The 23,632-nt window shown below is 38.5% G+C and overlaps 1 protein-coding gene across 1 annotated transcript in view; it reads right to left on the bottom strand.

The window, feature by feature from the left end:
• The window catches only part of LOC127636772 (interleukin-11 receptor subunit alpha-like), a 57,216-nt gene extending 42,129 nt beyond the window's left edge, over positions 1 to 15,087 (bottom strand). Inside the window, exon 1 of the mRNA XM_052117492.1 lies at positions 14,980 to 15,087. The gene's annotated coding sequence lies outside the window, so the exon portion shown is untranslated. The remainder of the gene's footprint in view (positions 1 to 14,979) is intronic.
• Positions 15,088 to 23,632: the final 8,545 nt, after the last annotated feature.

Below are 23,632 nucleotides of genomic sequence, written 5' to 3'. Positions count from 1 at the left end.
GAATGCCATGAAAGTCAAATTGTCCATTTTTTGTGCAACGTGTTTTGCTCTTCCTTTTATATCAATGTTTTTGGATGATGCAGCAAGGTGCTCCATGACGTGGAAGACCGAATGGGACTATGTTCTTGCTTACAGTTCTTGCTTATCTCCACTTTCCGCACAAACACTTAACCACTCTGGATGAATTTGAATTCACTGACCTGGTTCAAGTGCAGCGGGCTTGTTTTATTACATCAAAATGCAGAATGATGTGATGGCATACTTTTCATAATACAAGCAACCAAGCAAGCACAAAATATTTTTCTTTTTTGATATTATAAAATGTAAAAAAATATCTAGTCACCAGTGGCGACCTCTGCAAAAACATTACTCACAAATTAATATTTTTAGTTGCAAATGTGACCGTTTTGGTCACAGTCTGGAGCCCTGCATCTGCAACTCTAATGCTACTCTATCTGGCTGCATTTAGACTGCAAGGGATAAATTGCAAGGTTGACAAATATCTATCAATTGTTCAGCCTGTTTACATTCACCTAAAACATAACTGACTATGTTTACATTAAACAAAAGTACAAAACCCAGATGGACATTTTGATCAAGAAGTGTATCTGACCACTCATACACACAGCTGCATCACCACAAGCACCCTTCCCAGAGCACAAGTGCAAATACGGATGTTAATGTTCAAAAGCAGCCATCATAGTTTACAAGTTTCTGAGGCACAGTTCATGAAACTACACTGATGAGCCAAAACATTATGGCCATATGCTGTTGCCTAATATCCTGTTGGTCCTCCACTTGCCACCAAAACAATGCCGACCTGCCAAGGCGTGGACTCTACAAGACCCCTGAAGGTGTCCTTTGGTTTCTGGCATCAAGACATTAGCAGCAGAGCCTTAAAGTCCAGTAAGTTGGGAGGTGGAGCGACCATAGTTTGGACTTGTTGGTCCAACACATCACAAAGATACTAAATCTGATTGAGATCTGAAATTTGGAGGCCAGGGCAACACTTTGAACTCTTCATCATGTTCCTCAAACCATTCCCGAACAATGTGTGCAGTGTGGCAGGGCATAGTCTCCTACTGAAAGAGGCCACTTCCATCAGGGAATACAACTGCCATGAAGGGGTGTACTTGGTCTGTACTAGTTGTTCACTAGTAACCATCATTCAAATTTTCTGTGACTTGTGCCTTCTGTCAGTTTGGACCAGATGGAATAGACTTGGTTGCCCTCGTGCATCGGACCACTGTCGGTAGGTGCTCACCACTGCTGATTGGGAGCACCCCATAGCCCTTATGTAGCGCAGCTAACATTAATCAAAGCAGTTCAAATACTTACAACTAACTGCATTGCAAGAAGAGAATAATCAACCAGAAAAAAAATAGGAAAAAGAGAAGGGACAAAGGTTAGAGGGGCCTTGTGGGATGCAATCTGCCTCAAAGTTGGACAGCCAGCCAAAAAAGTTGTGAAGAATGTTCAAGTCTCGCCAGCATTTTATGATTCTTTCCATTGAATTCAGCGCGTGCTCTGTGGGGTAGCTGCGCTTGCCAACTCTTGAATGCACTTTGATAACACAAGATAAGGCCATCATAAATAGCTTTTTCTGATATAATATCATTTTCAAACTTCAGCTGAGCTGTAACAATTATATCTCTATACAATTCGCTAGCTTATCGCACATTGCCAATGTTTGTTTATGGAAAATTGAAAGGCACTGAAGATAAAGCAGTAGACATCAACATATCCTGTAGCAGGAGGTTTTTGTGAGGTATCGGCTAAAGAGAACAATGCTATTTACAAAAACACCTTCAACGACTTCAAACTGATTTTTTGGTATGCAAACAAAATTACCAGCAGCTGCTTTTAGCAGACTTTTTTGACTTTGGGAAACAAGGTCACCTATTTCAGAGGTTGTTTATAGTTTTTTTTTCAGAACCAATTATTAGAATCGTTTCCGAGCCAGGCAAGTCCAAGCAAACATCACGAAGTTGACTCATCAAGTAGTTTGCAGCCTTTTTTGCAAGGGAAAATGCATAGAGGAGGGTTGAAAATAGACAGTGTTCCCTCTTTGGCACATTCCAGCTCATATACGCTTCAGTGGAAAAGGACTACCAAATGGAAACGCTCACGTGAGGAATGTGATGCATATTTGCCTGGATTTTGACAAAACTTTTAGTGACAGTCGTTTCCTATTCCTCACACATACAACACCAGTCAAAAGTTTGGACATACTTAAATGCTTGAAATGAGTTTTGAAGACAAAGCCTAAATATTATAAACATCTGTTTAACATTTTGTCATTACATAATTCCCAAACCTTATATGTGTTATTTTTTTGTTTTGTTGACTTCACTTTTAATCAAAAATGTGGAAAATGGTAATAATAAAAAATGACTACAGTAGTTATGTCCAACGTTTTGCCTGAGAGTGTACGTGCATTTACAATGTTCCACCAAACATGTTTTCGACAATATAATAAATCAGCGCAAGTGACATTTCTAGCTACATTATTCCCTTCATAAAGGTCAGCAAGAGAAAACAACGATAAAGTCGATAGTGCTTTGGACAAAACTGACATTTATGTTATTCTCTTGTGGTTAATGAGCCCCGCCAACAGGAAAATTGAATATTTTTGAACTTTAACACTTCAGACATCAGAAGAGCATCTAATTTTGATGAGTTGGCAGAAGCTAACAATAGCATTACATAAACATAGTAAAGCTTAGTTTATTATATACTTTACTTGGTTTGGTAATTAACCTTAAAAACAACTCAATCGATGTTTAGCAATGATTAGCATCAAAACTGTAGAAGTGACATTTGTTATAGCAAGTTAAATTAAAAAAGCACTTAACTCGTCCCTCAGCTTTTTTCTCTCTGTAGGGTTAATTAAGTAAAAATCCCTTTAATTCTTTACAAAAACTAATTATTTTTTAATAATAAGTTCTTGTATGCTTCTGTTGAAGCCATCAGTCCGCCTTTTTTCCACTTTTTTTTTGGAAATTGGGTTTAAGAGTGGAAAGCCTAGGGAAGAACAACACTCTCCATGATACTGCAGAGAAAGACCCACCAATGGGAGATTTGTGGCAAACAAAGAATGCCAAAAGAGCTCTGCATCAACCGCTCACTGCCATGATGTACTGTGAATGACGCAATAGAGTCGTTCTCCATACATTGTCAAACCACATGTATATTTGCACATAGCATCATATTCTGCAATGCAATTAAAATATACTGTTTCTATACTTATAATCAACAACATTATATCAATACTATTGTATTGTACCTTTGTGTTTTTGTCCGATTTTCAAATACTCAAATCATAATTTGTCATGGTGTGATTCACCTCGGAGCTGGTTGGTATGGTTCATGGTATAGAAATATTTTATAAAGAATTTTATGAAAAACCTAGGGGAAAATAATTAATGGGAAAAATACTTGTAGATCTAAGATGGCTGAAAGCTTGGGTTGACATTTTTGTGCTCTTTTCTGGTTATGGAACTTACAATGGAACTAATCATAAATTAGTATTAGTAAATAATAATTATAATATATTATAATAGTAATATTCCTCAATCGTGCACCTTTTGACACAGATCCACCGGTCTCTCTCTCTTCCTCACTGCGGTCAGCTCTCACTCTCCCATGAGTTTTCATTACACACACCTTAAAATAATTAGTGGCTAATCAAGGACTGCATATATACCCCACATTCACACACACTCTTTGTCTGTTCTCATCGATAGTATCTCTGAAACTCAAGACCTTTTGACTATGTCAAACATACCCGTGTCGTCATTATTGCCTGCAAGTATCAGAAGACTGTTGTGAGTTATCTGTTCCTCGTGTCTATACCCTGTCTGGATATTACTCACCTGCTGTTTACCACTCTCAACTGGATTTACTCACAATGTTTGCATCACTGTTTCAATCATCTGCTCAATAAACCCTGCTACTGAGTTCATAAATCTGCCTCCTTTATACCTTTGACTTTTAAACCCTCATGCTTTTAATTCGCTTCTTATAAAATGCACATCCGGTGTCATTCTAAATGCATATTATAAGTGAACCGAACTATTGAGCATCTACATATGAGCTGTTGTTCATGAGTAATGCTCAAATGTTGTGCAAAGCTGTGTATATTTTGGTTTGTTCTCAACCAAAATCGATTAGATTGCTTAAGAAATGGATTAAAACACTTTTCTTTATTACATTTTTGGAGCTATAAAGTTTTGATTACCATTCACTTGCATTGTATGGATCTACAAAGTGGAGATATTCTACCAAAAATCTTTGTGTTCTGCAGAAGACACATTTGGGATGGCATGAGGGCAAGTAAATGATAAGAGAATATTAGTTATTGGGTGAACTTTTCCTTTAAATACGAGACAATGGCCGTCTGTTTGCAAGCTTATTAGCTACACAATTGACTTCCGTTGCACTTTGCGCAATGTTTCTTCCTAGATAATAATATAATTTAATCTTAAATACATATTTAGAAAGCAATTATGAATTTCTTTGGTAAGTAACCATGTAATGGGCATGACCCGCTCTGCGCTGGAGTCCTTATAATGGTTTATTTAGCAATACAAACAGCTCACTATCCAATTCCTTACATATCAAACACAGATGAAACATTAGAATAACATTTGTAGCTCACCGTGTCCAAAATAGTTGGCAATGCTCAGTCTTTCAATATAAGTTTCTTTACAAATTGATATTGGTTATAAAAAGAATCCATAGAGAAATGTGCCAAATAAACTTATTTTTATGTGCCAAATAAACTTATAGTCCCACATTGAAGCGTTCAGGAATTTAGTTTAAATAAATAAATGCAGAGAGGCAGTTTTTCCACAACCAGAAACACAACAATATTTGGGGATCTTACTTGACATTTTAATCTTTTGTAGGTTAAAAGCAAAATACAACAACAATAGTACCACTTTCAGTGTTTCGAGTAAATTAGCCGTGACGATTACGGATGTTGTGAAAGCAGGGCTATTTAAATGATATTAGCAATATAGCCGATTTCAAAATGAGTCATTATTGCAAAGGGGAAACAATAAAGGCTCTTTTTGGACTGGAGAGCAAGTTTTATATACCTCTTATGTGTCAAAATATAAATGATCCCTTTACTATTGTGCATTAATTGAGCTGTAAAGTTGTATAAATCATACTTTTATGTTAATTTAGTTATTTGTCACCAACATAATTCCTGTGTTAGTTTTATTTTGAAATTAGAGACGGTAAATGACTAATATATATACATTATAGCACAAGTGCTCTTAATAGAGCTTAATTTGTAATAAACCCATAAAATGCCTTTATTACTTGATGTGTTGTTCACTTGTGAGCACTAATGGTGAAAGCTGAAGTTGTCAATACATTGTGTAAAATTAACATATTTTTTTATTGGCTAAGCTAAGCTACTTGAAATGTAACTGATGAGGTAAAGATAATAGAAACCAAAGCAAATAAATAAATGAAACAAATAAAAACAAACACTGCTTTAATGTTCTGCTAGCCTAGGGTAACCACACCCTTCTTGGAAAGCCAGTTAACTCAATTCAGAAAAAAAAAAGATCAGATTTCCTACTCGTGTCCTTGTAAGTCCAAGATGATAAGATGTGTCTTTCCCAGAGTTGCCTGTGGTTCGGGGCCACTGCAGGTCTTCGGAAAAAGAAAGCGAGTGGCTCAGCACATCTTCAAAATGAGAGATGAGAGTTTCAAGGGATTCAAAGAAAATAAAGCTGCATGTAATCTTGCCTGTTGTTTGGATGGGCAGAGCTCGCTAAACAGTCCAGGATGTGAATACACAGGGGACCATGGCTTGTGCTCTCTTCGTAACTTGAACAAAGACCACCCAAGGGTCTTCAGATAAAGGTGTGGTTTATAGGTAATTGACTGGCAGAGCTTGCAGAACCTATGCCCAAATACACAGCATAGAAAAGTAGAGAAGGTTCCGAGGTCTATTGGGAAAGAGTAGGTTGCCCAGTTCAGAAATAATGGGTGGGATAGATTTTCATCTGAAGATATGGACTTAGTCCAGAAGTGAACACTGGATACAACACAAAGTGAAGTTGGGCAATGACTAGTGGTTTGAAATCTTCCAAAGACACATTGGAATTTTCGTTGTCATGGGGATGACACTCAAATTATGTGGTGCGCCATACACCCTTGCCTAAGGCAAAAACTTAATGGCTTCAACTTAAAGAGTTTCTGGAACAAAAGTTGATGTAGCTTTGAATGCACTATATCAGCAAATCAATCTCCTCTTAAATTCATTGTATTGAAAACAATGGTCCAGGTTAAACTGTTGTCAGAAAAGTCATGAAACATCCCTCCAATGCAACCTATTGAAGATGAAGGTAGTATAGATAAGACAGCAACAATTTTATGGTGACCAATCTAAAATACATCATCCGCATGCTCAAAAACATTAACCTTTTTGTAAGGCTCTAATGTCTCTAAGGAAGTGCAGAAGTAAATTTAGCCTGGGTAACAACACGGCAAAGCAAATAAATAAGAGAGATGATGCAAAGCTAGTTGGAGCTCCCCACCCAATGCCTCTACGATGCCCTTTCAAAAGAGGCAAGCTGATGACCCAATAAGTCAAAGAAAGAAGCATCTGTCCATGGTTCTCTTGCATGCAATGTTTGCTCAGTTTGACAGATAGAGTTAAAAGACTCTGCAAAAGGACAAATTACAAGAGCTTTGGTGCTCGCTTTGAACACAAACATCAGTTTGACATGAAACGGGGATAAGGCCATGGTGCACTATGCAAGAGGTATCATGGCCACTCAAGGCTGGAATTTCCTCAGGCAATCGCCAGAATGAGATGGCTACCAGATGCCAGCAATTCACTGTGCTTTTGGCTGGTTTCCCAGTAGAGTTGTAGCCTCAGCCAGTTCTCCTTGAAGGTAGACTGTGCACGAACACTTATCCTCGCTTTCCTCAACACAAGATTAAACAGAAAGGACAAAAGCATCACTGCTTGATTGATCGCCTTGCTCTATGGTTCCAAACATGGCCTGAAGACTTAACTACAACTTATTATGGTACAATATTTATCTTGGTAGCATCGCCTTTCATGGAAGTTACACTCAGCTCAGTCCCTTAAAACGAACAGCAGTAATTTACTTGGAACAAGAGGTTTCACTATACTACAGTGGTAGTGAGTCATGTTTACAACCAAACTTGGAAACTTTCATTGACCAAACAACATCTCCACCACGTGATCGCTGCAACCTGGTCTACGAAAGCAGACAATCACGACGCTCAAGGAATTATAGGATTTCTCCACAGTGAGGCCTCATGGACAGTGACAGCTCAGCTTGCTCCAGTCAACACCAGCTTCAGCTGCTTGGCATTTAAAATGGCGCCATGGTCCTGCTGCATGTAATTACAGAGACTGTACCGGCCAAAGCTTCAACAAGCTACCACATCATGACCTGCGCAAAAGTCCACAATGCCAACATGTAATTTCAACAAACTAGCGGATGCAAATCAATGTCAGACACCCCTAGTCCGCCTGGCAAATCTCAGAACAGCAGAGCAAGATTGAAATGCATATTACTTGAGTCCTGTTTTTTTCTTTAGGGAATAGTCACTGCATGGTCTTTTTTATCTTCGATCGGCCTGCCAAAGCTTAGATCTGTAGAAAAGAATGCTGCTTGAGACCTTGATCTTACATGAAGAATAGGGTATTGTTGCTAGACTAGTCATCAAACAGCCAACTAGTAAATTAATGAATTTTGCTAGATTTCTAAATGTTTTTATTTTTATTTTAGTGACGGTGACAGTGATGCTGACAACATGCTGTTCTTTAGCTGTTAGACAGTATGCATGGTAAAACTCTCTTTGAAAAGTTGCACGATCAAGCTAGATCCAGGGCCGATCTTTTTATAATTGCAGCATGCACAAAATCACACTGCTACTCTAATGAATGAGCACTTGCTCGGCCCTTGAAGTATGACATTGTGGCCACTGGAGGGTGAATTGTTGATTAAGCATTCTAACCAGAAAAGAAAACATATTTATTAACTGACACTTCGGTTTACCAGCCTATCAAGGTACCATTTTGTGTGTATATTTATGCCATTACTTGCACCTTAAATTAAAGGTATGTGTTTACTTTAGTGTCTTTTCATAAGCATTCTTACCATTCATGAATTTACACTTTCAGACATGGTGCAATTAAGATAAAAATGCTAGTTTGTTTTAAAAATGTATGTGAATATTATGGGTCTGAACCCAAGTTACAGTGGTAAACAGCTGTCACTTGTACTTTGATGATGCAATCAGACCGCGATAATTAAAGCACAAGCGGCAGCTGTTTACCACTGTAACTAGGTAACAACTCAAGAAGTCATCAGCTTCTCTGTGTTATTAAAGTATTCATCTCTTTGGATTTAGAACGACACTTCTGTTTGTCTGCCACGGAAGGTGCCATGACTTGACGAATGTAAGCATTTGCCCATGGATGCGTTGAAGAGATGTGAAGAATGTGAGCTGCTCTCTGAACGGGAATTTATTTGGAGAAAAGCAAGTATGAGAAATGCACAATACCATAAAATTGCGATCAAGAGCCTGCAAAGATGTAAATTATACATCATCACAACCAGTTCACTTTCGTGATTTGGTACAATTGTGTTCATATCAGCAGCGAACCATGGCAGAGTTCACATGAACCGTGATCACATCATCCAAATAGGGCCGGGCGATATGGCAAAAAATATTATCACAATATTCTTTTTCATATAATTCGATATCGATATTTATCACGATATTCAATCACATTTGCAAATTTTTTTACATTTGAAAAAAAAGAAGAGAAAACTAAATCCAATTCAGTCTAATTTGTCTTTACAAAACTGCATTGGGGCCCAGACACAGCCAATGCAGTGGTTTCTGAGGGATCTTCTATGAAAATATTACAATATTTTATAGAGTTTATCAATTGAGTGCAGTTGGATATGAATGTTCTATCAGGAAGACACGCAGGCTTGAGTGAAGATTAAGATGCCATTTATTTGATAAATGTAAAACAGAAAGTAATGGCTCTATCTTTGGCGTAGGCCCCGTCCGGCGGTCCGAGGGAGTTGTACCGTCATGTCCTGCCGGAGATAGGAGGCAGGGGCGAGGAGCCTACCCCCGTGTGGGACAGGGCTCAACTGGTGGTGGTGGGGTGGTGGAGGTTGCCGTGTTAGCACACTGAAACAGCAATGTGATAGATTGTGAGCAGACTGATAAAGCAATGGCTTACATGCGATTGGCTAGGAGTTACCCATCTAATGATGTGATGATGTACAGCTGCTAGTCTTCCCGCTAGAACTACGCTGCGCTTCCATTTATAAGATGATCTGTACACTTTGAATCATAATGACAGTATATATATATATTTTTTATTACTTATATATATGTATATTTCTTTACATATAGGTATCCAAGTATGGGGGCATAGAAGCCCTGTATGGGGGTTCAGGGGTATCTCCAGAGAGAAACATTTGAAACTGTAAAAGTCTGAATGGACTATTTTTCTATTTTCATTACAGTGAGAAAGACTAGGCTACAAACCAGTAATTGTTTAGTCTTTCATCCTTGTCAGAGATGATGACATCTGAATAATTTCACAAAATTGGAACAGAAATCTATTTGTTTATTATTAAAGTCTTGGAACATGCTGATTAATAAAACTACATTTAGAAAGAAAAAACGTTATGGTCTAAAGGCGCTCTGGAAACACGCACCTCATGTTTACTCACATGTGGGGAAAAGAGGATGCGGGTGCGGACCGGGCATCAGTGAAGCGTGTTTCAGTGCTAGAGAAACATATTCAAGAATACAGCGCAGAAAGATCAGATATGATGTAACAGCTACTGTTGTTTTGACGATGAGAGGGCGTAACCTTCATCATGATGTCTTGCAGTCAAGATGGAAACAATCTGGGATCCAGAATACGGTGACCAGTGTAGTGGGGGCAATAGCAACTTCATACAGTCTGAGGCTGCGTTTCCACTGACGCAGATGAAATCCGCACAAAGCCACTCCCAACACTAGGGAACCACTTGCCCTGTGCTGCTGTCAATTTTACAATCCACCTCGCAAGCTTGACGCTCAGCTTAAATCGGAAGGAATTGAAAGTGCTCACTCACATTTGCGCCAGTGGAAACATACGATAAGAAAGCCAAACTGCTAGCATTTATAGCAACATGCATGTCTAGATGTAGAACACAGACTAAATATCGAAAATTACTCAAAAGCTTATCGTCAATATCATGGAGTTTTTTTATCGTGATAAATATTGTTATCGTTTTATCGCCCAGCCCTACATACAAATAAACCAAACTTTGACATAATTGCGGGTGCGCACAAAAAGTTAATGAACCCTAAGGTGCCCATTTTCAAGAGTCATTAAGATAGTAATTCTGACTCAGAAATGGGGAAGACAAAGATACCGCAAATATAAATGTAAAATTGAATTAAACAACAAATACAGTTTTGTTGTACAAATACAGATCTGAGTATGATATCGGACAGTGACCAATCACAGTGTTAAAATATCGGTGAAAGCTATCAGCCACAAATCTCCTGATCGGCGCACCACTACTTTAGACCGATTTGTCGACCAGTTGTTCAGGCAATCTTTTCAAAATCAGGTATGTCGATTATGGTCTCTTAATGTATAATTGGAGCCAAGAGCTTCATGGGCAGTATAAACTCAGGACTGAAATGTGAAGAGCCCCAAATAGTTGAACGCTCTCCGGTGTTGTTTATCAAGCAGTTGACAGTCTCAATGCTGTGTGAAGGTTGACACAACTCCCTGTGGAGCTGATGCTAAGCATTTGACCTACTGTATACAATATGTGTCCAACGTGATAAAAAGGTCATTCAAACAACTAAAGATGATCCACCAGAAAGACAGCTTGAGTATCAGATTTTGCCTGCAGGTATATGTATTTGTATATGATTCCCAAACAGAGGGGAGCTCTTTGCAGAAGATAAAGTACTTTGTGCCTATGACTCACACCTGCTGGGAAACGGCACACATATTCTGTTACACTGTTACAACATGCATGTTTAGCTCCTAGAGTGCTAGTGGCAAGCATGAAAAAAGCGCCAACCAGAAACAAGTTAAGGAACACAATTAAACTCTTAGCAAACAGAACTTTGTTTGAGTGTTCTTACTGCAGTCCTGGACTTAGTATTGTGATGTGTACATAGTGTGGCCAATGGATTACAACCATTTTAAACACCTTGAAGCTGAAATCAAAGCCAGTTGCCATGACAGGCCTGAGCCAACAGAATTATTACTGCCTAAAATTAAACGGCCAATGCTTATGTACAGGTCCCAAGGAAAGTCAAATAATAAGTCTGCGAATTTAGAAGATATTTTATTGGGTATTTTATTCCAATTTGAATATGAGAGTGTATTGGTTAGTATGCTAAATCTGAGACCAGAAATGTTTGAAAGTAATAGTTCACCCCAAAATTAGAATATATCATGTGATGGCACAATTGTCTTTTTTGGGTGAACTATTGCTTTAAGTCAGTATTACGTTAGCTGATTGCCTCCAGATGCCATTTTTGAGAAGAAGAAAAAATCTGCTTCTCATTAAAAAACATTTAGACTTTATATAAAATGGAGAACGATGAATACTATAAATGTGTGGCTAGTGGACATCATTAATTAAATGGAGCGAGATGGGTCTATTTCAACCACAAAATGTTGTTTGCATTTGATGTCCCTGAATTCCAGCTAGCAAATTAAGTTTTTTTATCATTAAACCAAAACTTATACAAAGATGAACAAGATCTGCAAGAATAAACCAAATATTTAATGTATACCCATATTACCCATTTGGCCAAATCTACAAAATCCAAAGAATGGATCTTTGTCTACCCAAGTGAAATCTGTTTTTTAAAATTGTAATGCAACCGCAGAATTACCATCTGTGGTGTGTTTTGCATTATCCCATTTCAAAAAAGCATTTCATCAGCAGACACATTTTTAACCGCAGTGTGCTTTAACAAACCTCCTATGGCCTCATAAGTGTATCTTTCCAACTCCCTGTTATGGTGAAAATGCAAAAAATTAGTCCAAGGACTATTGAAATCAATTTGCCTATCACAGATTTACAATTTACATACAGTCCAATGTAAGAAAATGTCCCATCTTGATGCAGATCATGTTTTTATGAAGGTTAAACAAATTTCGATTACAGTTGATGAAAGCAATGCTATAAAGATATGGAATCGACTGTATTTACCTGTGAATGCTCTGGGAGGCTAACATTAAAAGAAAATCCACAGAAAAGACTACAAAAAGCTAAACTAAAGCTAAACAATTTTCTTTTTGGGTTTTGTGACAATGCAGACAGTTTTTGGACATTTTAGCCGCACTTATAAATATGAGTTTAAATATATGAGTATAAATATATTTAATTGCATAAGATAGCAAAATATCAAACCATATGATGAAGGGCTGTATCATTTCTGTGATTCGGAAAACACGGACAGAATTGTGGGATCCAGTCATAAAAGTGTAAATAAACAATAAAACGTTGAATGTCAAGGAATTTGAGATTTGATTTTTTTGGGATAAAAGAATGTGATATTGCACAAATAATAAAATAAAAATCATTATATGTCCTAGTGTCATTACTAAACCACAAAAGGCTGAGAATTAATTCAATAAATATCCTAAACTGTCTGCATGTGCTGCAAGCTTTTCTCACTTCTACAGTAGCACTGTTTTCTGAGCCACTTTTACAATGTCTTTTAAACAACTTACACCTTTAGACAAGGTGATTTTTAGTGGATGTATGAAATCAATTCCCCACAATGTCCTAGCAGAGTAATAGTGTCTTGAAATCCTCCTAGGAAGTTCATAAGTACTAGGTCGGAGATCGTAAATACGATTTAGCAATTTCATGTTTCTTTCTCTCTTTTTCACTAACTGGCAAAGGCAGGAATCTGTTTTTTTTTTTAGCACCAATGCATCTAAATAAAGAGCAAAGCTATGGTGTGAAATTGATGCTTAATTCATTTTATCATTCTTGTGTGGCTACGTATAATGAAGGGAAATTTTGTTATACTACACAAGCCTGTGAGAGTCTTCTTCTGGCAAGCTTTATTGTTATTCTTCATTATCAAACTAAACTGCACAGTCAAAATCCTCAAGTAAAACCAATTATTACCAATAACAATTCGTTTCCGCCATGATTCTTAAATAGACACGCTGCCAACTCGGAAAGCCGGGGCTTAAAGAAAATCCAGAGTTTCTCACTCATGACTTAATGACTCAAATATGATCATTCCGACTTGACTTAAACGAATCATAACCACAGGTGTAGATCATCATCAAGTTTGAGAGGTCAAAATGTGCATCCTGAGATTCAATGCACCTCACTTGCCAATAATTCATGAAGTAGGTGGACATCAAAGACAATCAGCATCTATTTTTGCATAATTACCTCATTTCTCAACTGCGGGGCTATATCAGACAGTTAATTGAGTCCATGGTTACCAAGCACCGAAAAGACCAATAAAAGTACTATAAATGACTTGTGCATTGCATTCTAAGTTTTCTTAGACAGAAAGACAGAAGTTGCATGTAGTCTATAAAAAAAGTCGAGAAATAAAGGGATCTTTGTAGCGGTTTGAGAGCAATGAATCTCACATAAAATTCCCATCTAAGGCCTTAAGCAATCTTGAAGCTGCAGAGCACACCAATGGTTTGCCAGTGAATGTCCCCTTCACTGGGGCCCTTTTCTCCCAACAGAGCAAAGAGCAATCAAGTTCAATTCGAAATTGATTACAGTTACTCATAATGCATGCTGAAGTATGAGCTGGAAATGAGTATGCTGCATAAAAATCAGAACTTGGCAATTACGAAAAACCATAGAGGATTCAGTTCTAGAGGGAAGAGAGCCACGGATTCCAACCACCAGACAAACTTCATTATAGTGATGCTATTTGCTTGCAGGCATATTGTTCTTCTTCGTTTTAAGATTTCTGAAGCACTTGAACATGTTTTGCTCATGTTTGCATTCCTCTTTCTAGTATTTAAAGCAATTAAACCATTCCAGACAAGAGGAATGCACATCTGGGCAGATGTTCGCTTTGTAGGGGTTCAGTGAATGCTGTTACAGAAAATGATGTTCTCAAAAGGATAATGCCAGCTGCCGATTCAAGTATAGCCAACTTTGATTGTGCCACCGGCATGCAAAGAAATCAAGGTTAATAGAAAGAAGGATTCAACAGAAATAACAGGAGACAAGAGATTTAAAGTATTTGATGTCCCGTTCTGTCTTGTGTCTAAAATGTATTACAAGTTTAAAACTAATAGGCAAAGTAACTACAAAATCTTGATTTGTAATCCCCAACAAAAACAACACCATCGTATAGACAAGTATAATGTAGCAGGGATTTAACATGTGATGCTGACTGGCACAGTTCACTTTTGGAAACAACAGACCCCACAAGTTCCTGTGTACACCCTACTATTATATAATGCTATAATACAGTTACTTCTTTCCTAAAAATCGAAATAGAACAATAAATAAAATGTCCCGTTTCAGCATGGTGATGATTACTTACTAATCTCATGTGTACAATAGACAGACACACACACACACACACACACACACACACACACACACACACACACACACATATAGCATTACATGGATTAATTAGTTCATTAGTAAAAACATCATAGTAATAATGCGCAAATAACGGAGATGTTTGTCTATTCCATAATACATAAACACATACTCAATAAGTATCTAAACTGCTCGTCCCATGCAAACTTATTTCAGCACCTTAAATGACAAATTTCCCAGCACCGCTCCGTGAGTTATATGACCTCGTTTGGGTCATAAAAACTTTCCACATAGTTTCTCAGTGCTGCCATTTCTAGTCCACTAGAACTATTCCCGAAGTTTAGTTCATAATATGTTTATTGTTAATCCTTACCTTCCTTTTCTTCAAACATTAAACGAGCATTTTGATTTGTTCCTCTCCATTGCCTTGGCTGCGCTTTACCTTCGTAGTAAAGTCGGAGGACTCAGTGTTGGGACTTCCCCTCCGGTGTTCCCATTGGAGAAGCGATCTGTCAATACACACACTCGCTCCAGGACTTCCTGTCACAGATGAAGTCCTGGGCGGTGTTTGAAATGGGTAACTAACATACTTCTCGTACGTGTATGCAGTATGGGTACTACGAGCATAGATAGATAGATAGATAGATAGATAGATAGATAGATAGATAGATAGATAGATAGATAGATAGATAGATAGATAGATAGATAGATAGATAGATAGATAGATAGATAGATGGATGGATGGATGGATGGATGGATGGATGGATGGATGGAGGGACGGACGGACTGATAACTACTACAAATAATAACTAATAATATATTGATGACAATTTAGACTTCCATTTGCCATTAACAAACATTTACTACTTAATTCTTAACTGATTATTAGCTAGTCCAACGTTTAAAACAAACTTTCATGACATTCATAACTACATTGATGTCATTTATGCAAAGCATTGCATAATACAATAATGCTTAATGGGTTATTCATGAAAGTTATACAATGTTAATATATTTTTTATGACATAAACTACCACAAAGAAGCAATTCTGCATCTGTATATGATTTTTTTTATTGTTGTTTTTCTATGAAAATATGCACCAGACCAGTGGTTCCCAACCTTTTTACTCTGAAGTCCCCTCCTTTTATATAAGTCTACACATACAGCATATCACCGCCATTGATGCACGCTCTCTATCCTCGCGCTCCTATATGTTTGCTCATGTGTGCGCGCAGAGGTTAAATTGGGCCGGAGCGCACCGGAGCGTAGCTCCGCCTCCTCAAGTCCGCAACACACCCTGCCGGAGCTCAGCTCCGTCTCCTTCAGCACCAAATATTGTTATTCCACTTAAATTATTTTCATTTCCTGACTCCTGGCAGATACATGGCATATGAGACTGAATAATTAGCAAGACTACACAGAGACACCCAGGCATTTATGTCATAAATGCATTAATCGCTGGTTCAGCACCCCGCCCACAGCCATCAAGGGAAAACTGTCACTATTCTAAGACAGCGACGTAACCATGGAATCCCGCTAACGGCTAGAGCGATCGAATATAAAAATAGCATGTAGCTAGAACATGTTATATAACTAAAGCATGTTAGTTTACATGTTAAATGAACTACTAAATGAAGAATAACATCAGCTGCGTGAGCATTTAAAGTAATATATTTTTTTTTAACAGTTTGCATATACTGTAGGTGCACGACAGTGACGCCAGACTGCTCCTGTCTGTACATGAGCCCATTATTATCCCATTTGTTACCTAATATTTATACACATATTACACAGAAGGAAAGGCTCCTCATTACCATGGTTAGGTCAGTGTGGTAGTCTTAAATAATAGTAATAATAATAATAAATGAATGTATTTATGAAAAATATATACTAGCTGAAACACATCTTGAAACTTTAAACTGCCACTGTTGATGTGTAATAAATTTTACCTCTAGATTATTTCATTTGAAACTGAAATATTTTGTCAAAATATAACAGTTCCTTTTACTGTAAAATCCTGAAACAAATTTGTAAAGGTGATGTGTGTAATTATTAATATTTTTAACTATTTTGGTAAAGGGGCCACATCGGGTTTTAAGTAGTGCACATTGTAATGCTTTTGAGATACAATGTTCTGCATTGATTTGTTTTTTGTAACTTTTAAGGCCAGAAATAGTTGTGTACTCAATTTTCTGAAGTGTATCTGTGACTAAAGGGACTATTCTGCAATTGCCTAAAGTATTTATTGCGCTACAAAGATAGATACTTTTCTATCAGGCATTACAAACCTCAATAAAGGTGGAGATTATAATTTTTTTTCCAACTCTACTTCCCTGTTAATTTGTTATTCAGTTTTACTAATAATAATAATAAAACTTTATAGAACGTTTAATGTTTCTCGCAAAGCGGGCGAGTTTACTCTTTTTTTTTTTCTTTACCCGTTTACATGCTAAAAGTGTCATCTCCTCGATGGTTTTTCAACACTCAACAGAATAACACAGGCTGCATGAATATGATAAATAATTACTGCAAGAGTTACATTTACATACAGGTGCGAAGGGACTTCAACGTTTCTAAATTGTACAAATAAAAAATACATTTAGCTACATATTCGTCTCTGGCTTGCAATATTTTCAAACATGTTCCTCTCATACATTTTACGAGGGTGAACCGTTGCCTGCCTGTTAACATTCAAGATAAAAAATTAGAATAAAATAAGTGAATTGTAAAGTATTTGTCTTTGTTTGAATAACTACTCAACCCTACCTTACACATTAATACTGGAAAAAGAGCCCCTTTGGTGTAAAAACCCTAAGTCATTTTACGGCGGGATTTTGAATGATGACCATTCACGGTAAATAAGGGCTCCCCCTCCCTACAAAAGCCAATTTAACCACTGTGTGTGCGAGAGAGAGTGCTATCATCGGGAGCCATGAGAAATGCAAAATTATGATTATAATACAATCATTTTTGGGAAAGTGCATTGTTACGGATTTTGCATAACTGCTATAGGCATGATAATTGATACATTTCAAGCGTTTGACATTTTTACTGGTCTATTACACATTGACGCAGAGCCATGCATGGTCTGGTTGTAAAGCATCAACAAGGTATGCCATTTTAAGATGTTTTTACAGTGTTGCAGTGCGTGGTGATGATGTTGTAAAATGTTCATGACCAGTGAAGATCCAAGAAAAACAAACCCACAAGCACTTGTCCATGCGACAGCCACCTGCGTTAGAAGCAGAATACTGTAAATTTGGTACTTGTCATCCACACGCAGATGTGCAAAGAGGCTATCGGAAGAGTGACATTTCATAATTTTATATTGAATTTATTTTTATATTTATCACGTTGAGTTAGACGAGGACGCTGATATGTGGTTTACTGTTATTGTGCATATTATGATTGATTTGCACATTTTTGACTCGTTATTTAGAGCTAGATTAATCCGTCATTGTTCAAAATGCTGTCCATAATTTTGACACATAAAAAAACAAGCAAGAAACTCTGCTTAAACAATCTTCACGTGGTATATCTCTCCCTCGGTCTCTGCATGAGCATATTTGGGTCTTCGAATCTGACTGGACAAGATGTGTTCCAAGAGTGCTGATAACTCACACCATCAGCACTGGGACACTTTACTGTTTGTATCGCTCTGCTTGTGTTCGTGGCGTTCCAAATGAATGTGTAAGAGCAGTTAGATGTGGCAGCAGGTGGGGACAAAATACCGTCTTGTGTGTGCTATGAGCGAGTTGAGCTGGCATTGATAAACTGTGTTGTCAGTCAGTGTGCAAGTTTCTTTGAAGTAATCCGGAATTGTCTCTCACTCCATGATCGCTTGTATTACTACTACAACACTACCCACTTTTCAGCGAGTCCACTGTATTTTGCTAGGTGGGCAGAAGTTTCTGGTTGGCTAGCGGAAGCGTGTTTGGTAGCTGTTTTTGTGTGTAGCTTCCATGTCATGTGGTTAGATTCTTGCTTTTTAAATGTTGCAAGATGTCTTCTAAAATTTCCCGAACAATGTGTGCAGTTAACGGCTGCCCTAATAGTTAAGCGAAACTACATTTTTGGCTAAAACAGCAATGTTCTGATCAGAAACCACTCCCAAAAGCACAGTGCTCCTGTCCCAAATGCTGCGTCTTCCATCTTCCAAATCTTCAAAATATTGTATTTTATCCAAACACTAACAGCAGTATGACAATGCATGATCATCTTGCTGTCTGGACCTCCCTTGTCTTTGCACACAAGTACACAAGCTTGGTAGAACGGACTGTTCAGTTTCTTACTAGACTCAATATCTGCCTTAAAACAAACAATTATCTACAGTTCTTAAAAAATATAAAATAACGAAACTGCGGTCCTTCATGTTTACTCTCTGACAACAAAATGTGAGTTAAATACTTGTAGGATTCAACAGCACGTATGGCAGCATCACTCCACAAATAGAGCAGATTACTGTCACACTACACCTGAGGATTAGAGTTAAACGAACGGCTTCAGCATTACTGCCAATAACAGCTGAGAGCCATGAAAGATGGAGTATTCAGACATGCTTTGGGTGCCTACCTGATACAAGTAGGCTTAGGGTGCCTAATTGATACGAGTTTCCAAGTTGGGGGAATATGTAACATTTCAACATGGCGGAAGAGAGAGTGTTTTTGTGTTGGTGTAAAAATAAGCATTTCCCAAGAAATATACAAGAATGAAAAATGCATCCTCCATGTTTACTCTCAGACAACAAAATGTGAGTGAAATACTTGTAAGATAATTTTGATAGCCTGTATGGTAGCATCACTCCACAATCGGAGCAAATTACTATCACACTACAGCTGAGGAATAGAGTTAAACTAACAGCTTCAGCATTACTGTTCAATGCTGCAAGGTAATCACACACTCAGTCGCTTTCTCTCTAATACACATACACACACACACGTCCTTGTTTTTCCAATAACATCCAATAACTAACATCAGAATCGTCGGCCATTAGAGCTTGGCAAAATTTCACATGGGGGGTCAAGGGGGAGTTTCTGCCGGCCCCTTGAAAATTAGATTTTTGGGAGGATCAGTAGCACATGCCTTTTCACCTACAGTCACCAAATTTTGTACATACTGTATGTAGATCTCATCAAGCTGGACAACTTTCACACCACAGACATTAGCTCCGCCCAACAGGAAGTCAGCCATTTTGGATTGTTTGAAAATGGCATGCTGAGGAATTGAAAAACTCATAAGGAATGAATCTGACTGGCACCAAACTTAGGCAACATCATGCCAAAACATTGAAGATGCTGAACTGTGAATTGATTTTTGATGTCTCAAAAGGTGTCTCCATGGCGACGCAATAAATTAACAAAAAAATAAGAAGAATTGTCTCATATCTTTCGTGTGCATCTTGTGATTTACATCAAAATTGACCCGTATGTTTAGCCTTGAGGGCTGATCACATTGATGTATCTACTGTGGGTCACGGTCATAGCGCCACCAACTGGCAGCAGGAAGTATGGCCCTTCCAACAGGCTTTGAAAAAATCAATTTACATTTACACAAATCGCTTCAAAATGTTTCATGCATTGTATTACTAAAGCTGCCAGGAGGAAATGGGCCCAGAGTGCTTGGGCCCATTGATTGCTGCTTGCAGCTATATTTTTTAAGTTTGGTTTTCAAATTAGTAACGGCGGCTTGGATGCATCTTTCGAACTTGCAACGGCAGATCCTGAATCCGTGGCGTGAGAAAAAAAAATAAAAATTTATGTTCGTTGAACTGTTAAAAGCAATATCACACTCGCAATCATGTTGTATTGCCCATCTATCAGAACAGCTGTGATTACCTGCTTATGGCCGAATCACAGCCCTGCTCATAGATGGCAATACTGCACTCTTGCGAGTGTGATCTTGCTTTAGTAGCCTATTCTAAAAATGATTCTAGCCAAACAAGAGAAAACTATAAAACAATACTTTTTGTCAAAATTACAATACCTGTTACGTATACCCTGTCTTGTTTCACTGTTGCCCTTTTGTTTGCCATTTGTCACTTTTGCATTCCTTAGTTTTCACTTTTGTCCCTTATGTAACTCCATAGTCTCTTTGTTAGCGTTCGTGTTTTCTGTCATTGTTTTCACCTGTCCTCATTAGTTTGCCTTTTGCTTCTGTTAATCACCTTGTTATCTTGTTTGAGTTCTGTTTGTTCATTGGCCCCTTTGTCCCATGTTTATGTATTTATACCCTGTTTCTTTGTTCAGTCCTTGTCTATCGTTGTTTGGTGTTAGCCCGGTATGTGTTCCCTGCCAGAGTTCTCTGTTTGTTTTCATCGTGTTTTGGTTTTCAATTTTATGTTTTATTTCCCCATTGAGGGTTGTTCCTTTGTGTTTTCTTGTTTGTTTATTTAATAAAAGTCCTAACTGCAATTGGATCTGCATCTCCTCGTCTGCCTCGCTGCTCAAGCATAACAATACCTTGATTGGTAGAGGATAAGTTTGCACCTGACACGATTGTACTAGCTTGGCCCACAATGGCTCAAAGATATCCCTTGGCTAGTGTATGTCCAGGGTTAGAAGATCATATTCTGTTTATACTGTATTTCACTGTAAATGGGATTATGTATTAAATCTCAACTTGATATTGACTACAGAGATAAATCACCCTAGATGTGATGGCAATTTTACTGCAGCAGTGAACAAGCAAATTAGCACAATAAGTGAAGATGTTCTTAGGGAGATACAAATGAAGATTGTGAATTTCATTACCAAAGACAAACTGCCGTTCATTAAATCCAGTTTTACATTTGTTCTCTTTTCATATATCTATGATTTATTTTTTAACAAAACTATTTTAATAGTAATGTTTACAATCAATTATACTTTATTAACTTTATATACTTGATTTACTTGTAAACTTGATGTTTCAGACATATATTTTCCATAGTACAGTACCTTTATAAAGCAAGACAACTGAAAGACTAGTGTTGTAAGTAATGAAGCTAAAATAGAATGGAAATTCATAAGATCAAATGACTTAAGATCAAAAGCTAGATTAGAAGTATTTTCTACTCTGTATTATTTATATTTACCTTTAATTTGGTGCCTTAGCTTGTGTCTATACCCAGGCTTTTTATAGACAGAATAAACAAATTCAGGACAGATTTTATGCTAAGTAAACAAACCACGAATGAACTTATCACCACCCTACATGAAATCACAACCATCAGTGGAGTCATGATGTGAACATTCTTGCCTTTATTTGAGTGGTGAATGCTAAAGAGCTGTTCCTGATCCTTCCACATGCCCCACTCCAGAGAATACACAAGATATAAGATTTCTAAAAAACAAATAATAAACACCTGAAAAAGTTATTTTCCATTTCTGTAAGAGCTCAATAAACTTGGTCCACACTAACACATTTTCGTTTGATAACGCATCTTTTTCGCTATGTTTTGGCCTTCCGTCCACACTGAGATGGCGTTTTATGATGATGTTGAAAATGTAGCTTTTTGAAAACCCTTTTTTCAAGTGGATAAATTTGAAAATGCTGTCTTCGCGTTATAGCGTGGATGGGGACGACGGAGATATCTGAAAACTATAAGGTATTTGTTGTCATGTGGTGCTGTCATGTGATTCATTCAACCCAAAACATTCAAGATGGAGGCTCACATTGTAGTGGTCTTATTGTGCCTGTTATTCACTTTGAAACCATTGTTAAAGATAAATGTTACTTTGTACAACCTTCACAATGCATTCCTTCAAAGGCAATGCAAAGTTTACTCAGAATTGTTGTCTGGTGACAAAACACAAGGACAATTGCATTTCAGCGTATACGTACATGGAATGGAGATTTTTTTGCTTGCACAGTAAGGGGATTTAAGCAAATTAGTAGGTTTTTTGTCTGGACGAGAAACTTGTGGAAAATGCTTGAAAACGGCAGTGTGGAAGGAAAGCTTTTCGAAAATGAAAATGCTGTTTTCAAATGTATCTGGATTAATATGGACATAGCCTTAGGCTTATCCAACCAGTTCTGTTTTCAATAGGATTATTGGAACATGAATGTCAGGTAAGAATCAAGTATAATCATGAGCACTTGGGAGATGGGGGCGTTGAGGAAGCGGGCTTTGTCAACGTTGCGCATCTCGACCAAGTTCAGCCATAGATGGCGTTCCTGGACCACGAGGATGACCATCGCCCGCCTGAGTGCTTGCACTGTGACCTTCGTAGCTCTGAGAGCGAGGTCAGTGGCAGAGCGCAGTTCCTGCAGCACGTCAGGATTGGGACTACCCAGGTGCAGATCTTTGAGTGCCTTGGCTTGGTGTACTTGCAGGAGAGCCATGGCATGCAAGGTGGAGGCGGCCTGTCAAGTGGCGCTGTAGGCTTTTGCAGTCAGTGACGACGTTGTCCTACAGGCCTTGGAGGGGAGTACCGGACGGTCCCGCCAGGTGGTGGCGTTCTCGGGACACAGGTGGATCGCATCCGCTCTGTCCACCTGAGGGACCTCCGTGTACCCGTGGGCCACCCCACCGTACAGGGTAGTGAGCAGACGAGCGAGTAAGTCGGTTCCGGGCAGTAAAATGTGCCCTCCACAAACTCGTCAGCTCGTCATGCACTTCCGGGAAGAAAGGTACCGGGGGGAGGGGCGTGGCTATGAGCGGCGCCCTGGCCCGCAGAACCGATCGAGATAGCTGACAGCATAGCAGACATCCGTGCGTCAGGCTCAGACTGGGCGAGCGGACCCGAAGGTGGCAGCCCAGGCGAGTCATCAGCATCAGATGGCGCTGTGTCGCTCTCCGATGCAGCGGCAAAATCGTCATCCAATTCCGGGGGCTCGAAGGAGAATGCCAAGCTCGTATGGAAGGTTCGTGGGATTTTACCCGGCAAAACCGAGCCCGTCGTCATCCCCAAATCACCTTCAACGCCAGCCGGGTCGTCCTCAATTCCGTGGGAAGAAGGAACATCGCGGGGGGCGGCTGAAGTGGCTTTCTCTCTTGAGAAAAGAAAGCCGCGACCGCAATGTTGCCATGGCTATGTTCTCGCAC

The sequence above is a fragment of the Xyrauchen texanus genome, chromosome 44 (genome assembly GCF_025860055.1).
Source record: "Xyrauchen texanus isolate HMW12.3.18 chromosome 44, RBS_HiC_50CHRs, whole genome shotgun sequence".
In the NCBI taxonomy this organism is placed as follows: Eukaryota; Metazoa; Chordata; class Actinopteri; order Cypriniformes; family Catostomidae; genus Xyrauchen; species Xyrauchen texanus.
This window is presented reverse-complemented; position numbering and strand designations above follow the sequence as displayed.